Here is a 7,603-nt window from a genome sequence, read left to right as displayed (position 1 = left end):
GCAGCAGGTCTCACCCCTTCTCTGCTCAGCACAAGGGATCAGGCTCCTTGGGGCAGAAATCATACACGGTGAGTCCGGAGCATTTTCTAGTGCCAATAAGTAAGGAAGTGTTCCAAAGACACCGAAGAGGCCATAATGGAGAGCACGCCAAGGGGACACGCAGCCAGAAGAAGGGACCCCAATGCCGAAACCGGAAGCCTGAGCAACGCATAAAGTAGTATTTAAAAAAAATTTTTATTGGAGAAAAGTGTGTTTTTCCAGGACCCATCAGCTCCAAGTCAAGTAGTCACCTTCAATCTAGTTGTGGAGGACGCAGCTCCACAGCCCATGTGGGGATCGAACTGGCAACCTTGGTGTTATGAGCACTGCACTCTAACCACCTGAGCCAAACAGCTACCCCAAAGTAGTATTGACTTTAACTCCGAGTCCACACCTATTTAAATAACTGAATAAATATTAATAAAGGGATAAATAAATATGGATAAAATAATAATAACAATAACAATAATAAATGGGAGAATCTCTCCCATGCAGAGAATCCCAAGCCAGCTCTGCAGACCCTGCGCCCTCACGGGGGTGGGCACGTGCTCTCCTTATGTGGGGGGAGGGCTGCGTGCAGGAACTTCCCCCCAGTGGGACAGGACGCAATGGGAGAAAAAGGGGTAACTCCGCAATGGACAAGATGGACAGACCCCACCGCAGCCAGAAGTTCAAGGTCAACATCACAGTGACAAATCATGTCAACAGCGTACGCCCTCGACAGGTGCAAGCAGGGCCTCTGGCCTTTTTCGTCCTCCTCTCAGACCTGTAACCTCAGCCTAATCCTGAGAAAAACAGCACACAAACTCCAGCAGAGGGCGTCCTACGAGGCACCCGAACAGAACTTTTCAAAACTGTCCATGTCATCCACCGAGAGGAGCCTAAGGAGACGTGACAAGCACATGTCGTGTGGGGTCCTGGGACAGAAAAGGACAGTAGGGGAAACTGAGGGCATCTGCATAAAGCGTGGGCGCCATTTGGTTAACAGCGGTGTGCGCATTGGTTCATTAATTGTGGCACATGTGTTACCCTAGCAGCTGTGTTCATCAGGGTCCTCTATGGGAAAGAGCTCCCAGGAGAGCCGAGGTGTTGGCAGGCAGGACAGAGACATGGATTTACTATGAGGAACGCACTCGGCAACCTGCAGACCCGCGAGAGCTGAGGGTGTGAGTTCCAGTCTGAACGCCGGCAGGCAGGAAACTCAGGGGGAGCTGGTGTTTCAGGTCTTGGAGACAGGAGGGGTTTCCTCTTATTCATGGGACGGCCAGTCTGTTTGTTTTTTTCATGTCATCCACTGCTTATATGCGGCCCACCCACTCTGGGGTGGACGGTGTGCTCGTCAGCCCATCGACCCAGTTACTCACCCAGAAACAGCCTCACAGACATGCCTGCCCAGAGTGATCTTTGACCAGACATCTGGGTGACCATGGCCCAGCCAAGGTGACACATAAAGTGACCATCCCACCAATGTAAGATGTGACAATAGGGGAAACTGGGTGTGTGTTATATGGGAACTGTCTGTGTGAGCTTCAGAATTTTGCTGTAAATCTGTTCTTAAAAAATTCATTTCTAAAAATGCCATAAAGTTTTGAAGGAAGAAAGATTGTCTTGCTGGCCTTGAAGTAGCAAGCAGCACGCTGTGAGTTACTTATCAGGGGCCACGTGGCAAGGAGCTCAGGGTGCTCCCCACCCGGCGACGGCCAGAAGCAGGACTTTGGCTGAATCGTGCCAACAAGGTGTGATCCTGAGCCTCAGGTGGGAACCGTGGCCCCAGGAAGCCTTGACGTCAGCGGGAGACACTGAGCAAAGGACGCCGACCCACAGGACACCGAGATAATGAGTGTGCTGTCCCAAGCAGCTACGTTCATGGTCATTTGTCACACAGCAGGAGACACTGATGTATCAGGTGACAGTAGAGTGCACAGTTTCCTGCTGGTACAAATAACAGAAAATATTCCTGCTATTATGATCAATGGCACATCTGGGTCACATCGGACACCATCTGCTATAGTTAATGAAACATCAAAGAAAAAAATGGAACAAAGTCTTGCCCAAGGTGAAAGGGCAAAGAGCTAATGGGCTTCTCTCCTGGCAGCTTTGCCCACTGCATCAGGCTCGCGTGTGTGCACAGGTGTGCGTGTGTGCGTGTGGAGAGGCAGGTGTGCGTGTGTGCATGTGTGCACAGGTGTGCGTGTGTGCGTGTGGAGAGGGAGGTGTGGGGGGCTATTGTAAGGAGCGGACTCATGCGATTGTGGAGCCTGACAAGTTCAAAATCTGCAGCAGCTGGCTGGAGGCCCAAGAAGAGCTGGTGCTGCCACTGGCGCCACAGGCATCTGCGGCGAGACCCCTTCTTGCTCTGGGAGGCCTTCGAACGATTGCACGGGGCCCACCCACACTGCAGGGTGACCTGCTTCACTCAGTCCGCTGGCTTAGAGGCTGGTCTCTTCCAAAACTCACCTTCACAGAAACATCCAGAACGGTGTCTGGCCAAGCCTCTGGGCGTCATGGCCCAGCCAAGGCGACACATAAAATTGACCAACAAAACTGCCAGGGTTGTGACAATGGCACTAGAGAATTCTCCCGGGCACGCTCCCTGTGCCGAGGGCCTGAGCTTCAGGGTGGGAGGCGCGGGGTGGGGGGGCGAGTGAGGAAGGAGCAGCAGGGCCCAGGGGCTCCCCCCACGAGCCCCAAAGTGTCAGTAAATCCTGCTCAACTCAAAGAATACTTAGTGGAAGTATGTTTTTGTAGTTAGAAGAAAGGGGCTGGGTTAAGTGGCCGTTTCGTTTTGAATGAAACCGTGTGAACCCTCAGGTTCTCATGTGACATGAACATGGCCCTCAAACTTGAATTCCCAGGGGCGGACTTGTTAGATCAGCCAACAGGGACACCCCAGAGCTTCTAAGAAATTTGTAGCAGGGTCCCTCCCAGTGACGCTGATACTGCTGGTCCAGGGACCACACTTTTGAGAACCGCTGTTATGGGATGAAAATAGATTTTAAGTGCAGTAAAGTCGTATGCAAACGTTTGCGTGCACGTGCATTTTTCTGCGTCCCTGACGCTACGAAGCTGCAGAGGCGTGCGGCCCCTCAGTTGCTCTCTGCCTTCCCCAGCAGCTCCTGTGCTTCCCAGAGCAGACACAGGGTGGCGCCGTGTGCCCACAGTGGGCACCCAGGCCTTTCGATGGCTTTGCAGCTTTGCAAGGGCGGGTGTGCACTGTAGCGCTCCGCTCCTTTTCCCCTAATTCCCGACACAGGCGGGATGGGCCATGGATACGCGCCGGTGTGGGTGGAGGAAGAGCTCTGCCCCCCGGTGCCCATGACAGCTCATCTGGATGTTACCCCTGCCCAGGCCCGGCCAGGACGGCTTGGCCGGCCCTTACCCTGGGCGCTGCTCCCTCCCCAAGCCTCAGGTGGGTGCGCCCCGTGTTCAGGGGGCCCTCACCCCCACCCTGCACCCTCAGGGCCTTTCACTGCCTTATCCAATGTGACCCCACGTGGCTGCCACCGCTTCTCCATGTGACGCATGGTTTCCTTCCAGGTAACAAACGGCAGACCCCAGTGGGGGAAGAAGTCCAGAACACAGGTTGCCCTGTCGGGGCCTCTTGTGGCCCTGGGGGTGCTGATAGGACAGGCAGTGCCAGCTCCCACCTCTGGCAGCCTCCGTGTGAGGTGTGGGTGGCAGGGGCCCGTGTAGGGTTTGGTTTGAACGCATGGTTCTGGGGACTTCACACCAGGCTGAGGTGAGGCCTGCAGCTCCCTGCTGAGAGAACAGGGACCCAGGAGGGCCAGCTCGGGAAGGCGGGCAAGGTCAGAGCTGGTGTGGCCGTCCAGGCTGGAGGGCGAGGCTGCTGCCCTGGAGGGCAGCCGTCCCTGGGGGCCTCCCTGACCGCTGCCCCCTACCCGCCCAAGCCGGGAAGGGTGAGGAAGGAGCCCCCCTCAGCCAGGCCTCGGTGATTGATCCTCTAATCCACAGCCTTATCCCACCTGGCCCCCAAAGCTATAATTAAAGCTGCAGGAGGAAGGGATTATTGTGGAGGGGGGCAGAGCCGCTGGGCTGTGGCCCCAGCATGGCTGGAGATAACATTCACGACTCAGGACGCTCCCTCCCCGGCCTCCTCCGGCTTTTGGATCCCCTGGGAAGCCAAGTCCCCTGGGCCATTGGCTGTGGGGAGGGGCCCAGGAGCAAGTCCCACCATCAGAACAAATGTGGTGTCCAGGGAAGAACAAAGGCAAATCATGTCCCTCGTGCAATGTGGTCACATCGAGTCACCGCTTCTAACAGGCTGACGGGCATGATTGTCCCTGGTGACAGTGCGACCACGCTGAGTCTGGGGTCAGGGACCAATGTGGTCAGACGTCTGCCGCTTCTCGGCTCCTGGGCCGGCACCCGTGCAGATCTGGTCTGGGGGCACCTAAATAGCACACTCTGGGCTGTGGCCTCTGTCGCTGTCAACGACAGTCTCTGAGGTCGGGGCTGGTGATGATAGCTTGCACTAGTCTATCGTGTCCGACTCAGCTTTGTGTCCCTCAAGGCTAAGCCAGTGCCTGACAGCAAGGGGAACGCCATCCGTCCCCATCCACTCGTCAGCACTGATGGAGAATCTGCGAAGCCCAGCGCTGCCCCAAACACTCAGGGCTGAGTGCGACCGGCTGCCCAGCTGCCAGAGAGTCAGCCAGAGGCCCGAGGAGACGCCAAGGGAACAGGCCTGAACAGTGTGACGGGCGGAGGGACAGGCTGTGCGGGAGACGTGCCAGCATGGGGTGTCTGGCTAAAAGCCCGTGCAGGGGTGCAGGGGTGCAGGGCAGGCAGGAGCGGGACCCTCGGGCCACAGAGCCAGGGACACCGAGCAGAGGCAGCAAGGAGCCCCGATGGCTTCCCGTGGCTGCAGAGGACAGAAGTGGGGTGCAGTGCTGGCTGTGGGCTGGACGTGCAGTGAGTACCAGAAGAAGACAAGGGTGGTGCTCAGACATGTGGCCCAAGAGCTGGGTGGACAGACTGCAGGACCGCGAGGACTAGACCACAGGTGTGGGTGCAGGTCAGTGTCAATGCACCCTCAGTATCATAATTGGTAAGGAGCAGCTGGGGTGTCCAGGCTGGTGAGGTCTGTGCAGGGTGGGTGGACAGACTGCCAAGGTGCTGGGGCTGTTGGGGGCAGGCAGGGTCCAGGTGGGGGGTGGGAGGAGGAAAGCCAGTGGCTCAGCATCCAGCAACCAGGAGAGACGTTGGGGACTGGACCTTGGCGTCTGACAGGGGGGTTTGGGGGCTCTTCCGGAGGACAGGGACTGTGGCTGGGCAGTGGGTCTCAACTGGTCACTTCCATTCTCAGGGAAATCAGTTTGCACAGAGAGGTGTAAACAGGCTCCCAGGGGCAGGAAAACATGTTTACTGATAAATGTTTGCTGTGGGAAGGATGGACACTCAGCAACCCCGTGGGTGAGGAGAGATGGGCGGGCACGCTCTGAGCTCGCAGCGTGTGGGCCAGGAGCTGCACCTGCACCTGTGTGCCCGGCCAGAGCTGGCTCTCGGGAAGGTGTCCTGTCCGTCCATGGTACACTGTGAAGGTCGCCCACCACTCAGGAACAGGAGTTAGTGATGGGGCTGTGCCAGGCGGCGCGGGGCTCAGGCCATCTGGCTGCTCCACCAGTGAGACAAAGCCAGGCGCCCAGCCCGGAGGCCTGGTTGGAAATTTGCAGCGGCCATCCATGGTGCTGCCCGCTCACACCCCGGTCCTGCAGGCTCGCTTTTCAATTGTCACCTTCTCCTCTAGCATTCTCAAACCCGACTTCCCCGGTCCTTGTCCTTGGTTGAGTCCCCTTCTCACCAAGAAGTGAGAGCCCTTTCTGGAGAGGGGCAAGCCTGCTGGCAACTCAAGGGGCTTGAAGCCAGCCCTCGCATGCCACAGCAGGGGACAGTGCCTGGAGTCCTTTCTGCCAAACCCTGTGACAGGAGGGGACAGCTGTAGCTTCCCCTTGAGCTATAAAAAGCCTCAATGCCCAAGCGAACAGAGGACAAACCGAGCAGACACAGGGAACCTTGCTGGTCTCAGGGAGCTTGGCCCAGCAACCATGAGGCTGGTCCCCGCAATCAGGCTGCTGCAAGCCCCCCTGAGCGGCTGGGTGGTCCCCAGAGCACACATATACGCCAAACCGGCCAAAACACCCACCTCTCCCACGGTAAGTGCCTCCAAGGCAGCGAGGGGCTGGCGGGGTGGGGTAGTCCTGAGATGTTCTTGGGACGTGGGTTTCAGGGTGGGACATGGGAGAGGGGACACGCTCTCAGGCCTGAAGCTTCTAGATGGGTCCTGGTGCTGGGTGTCAGTTCTATGGCTGAGACAGAGTCCCAACTCCAGGATAAGTGTCCCTGCAGCCACCGTCTGCAGGTCAGGGTCCCAAAGCAGCCAGCACTCCATCAGCTGGCAGGGGCTCCTGCACCCAGGGCCCCACTCGCCTTCTGGGAAATGACCGGTGCTAAGGGCTGAGCTGAGAGGGGCTGTGTCCACTGCAGCTTCCTGACCTGTTAAAGGGCTGAGGGAGCTGCTTTGGGGGTCAGCGAGACCACCTGTGAGAACAGACCTGTTACCGTCGGGCTCCCAGGAAGCAGACCACTCTACCTTCAGCATAAATAGCTGAGGTCTAGGTTATCTGCCCAAGGTCATAGGGCTCAATGACACCCAGATCTGAGCCCAGACGCAGGTCCCTGTGATCGGACAACGCTGTTCTTCAATTTCTGGGGGTTGAAGTCGGAGGCAAGGATTAGCCTCCCACCTGGCACCTGATTAGCGTTAGGAAACAGGGAAGGGGCAGAGGGCCCAGGCTCAGAACCACACGTCGTCCCCCCAGGCTTCTGAACAGGACCATGTAGAGAAAGGCCCGTCGTCTGCCATCCGGCACGACTGACATACACATCGTGCCCTGGGAAGGCAGTCAAGGTCAGGACGGCCAGGCGGGCTGGGGCAGGAGGCCCCGCCCACAGGCTGGAGCCGGCCGCCCCCTCTGACCACCGCTTCCTCCAGCTGAGTGGAAGGGGCGGGGCAGCCCGTGTCCAGCTTGGGCTGAGCCCCGCAGCCCAGGGCAGGCCCCAGGAGACTCATGTGTGCTCCCCTCACCCAGGAGCAAGCCGTGGCGCTGAGCGTGACGTTCCTCAGCTTCCTGATCCCTGCGGGCTGGGTCCTGTCCCACCTGGAGAGCTACAAGAAGTCTGCCGCATGAAGGCTGTGCTTCCGCCACCCAAGACACGCATGGGGAGGGGGTCACATTAAAGCTCTCCCCCAACCTGAGACTCCTTGGTGATTCTTCTCTCGTGCACCCCCAACCCGACTCACAGCACAGGGCCGGCTTGTGTCAGCGCCGGGGCACTCAGGTCGCGGGAGCTGCCGGCTAGGTGTCAAGTGAGTGACAAGGGTAGGACTTGTGTCCTTGGCCCTCCGCGCCCGGCTGTGGCCAGCCCAACACGGGGCACCCAACACAGGGCATGCTTTTCTCATTCCCACCAAACCCTCCCCAGGTTCCATCTCCTGCTTTCATCTCTTTCGACGCAGGTGTGACCTGGACGCTAAGCCAGAGGA

At 58.2% G+C, this 7,603-nt stretch overlaps 1 long non-coding RNA gene across 1 annotated transcript; it reads left to right on the top strand.

Annotated features, from left to right (window-relative positions):
- Positions 1-6,022: 6,022 nt before the first annotated feature.
- Positions 6,023-7,591, top strand: LOC109378087 (uncharacterized). The gene is made up of 3 exons (XR_002122954.1): positions 6,023-6,212; positions 7,149-7,426; positions 7,577-7,591. It is a non-coding gene; the product is annotated as an uncharacterized LOC109378087 (long non-coding RNA).
- Positions 7,592-7,603: the final 12 nt, after the last annotated feature.

This window comes from Hipposideros armiger, unplaced genomic scaffold (assembly GCF_001890085.2).
Source record: "Hipposideros armiger isolate ML-2016 unplaced genomic scaffold, ASM189008v1 scaffold_1725, whole genome shotgun sequence".
Classification (NCBI taxonomy): domain Eukaryota; kingdom Metazoa; phylum Chordata; class Mammalia; order Chiroptera; family Hipposideridae; genus Hipposideros; species Hipposideros armiger.
Note: the sequence above shows the minus strand (reverse complement) of the source record. Positions and strands in the feature narration are given on the sequence as shown.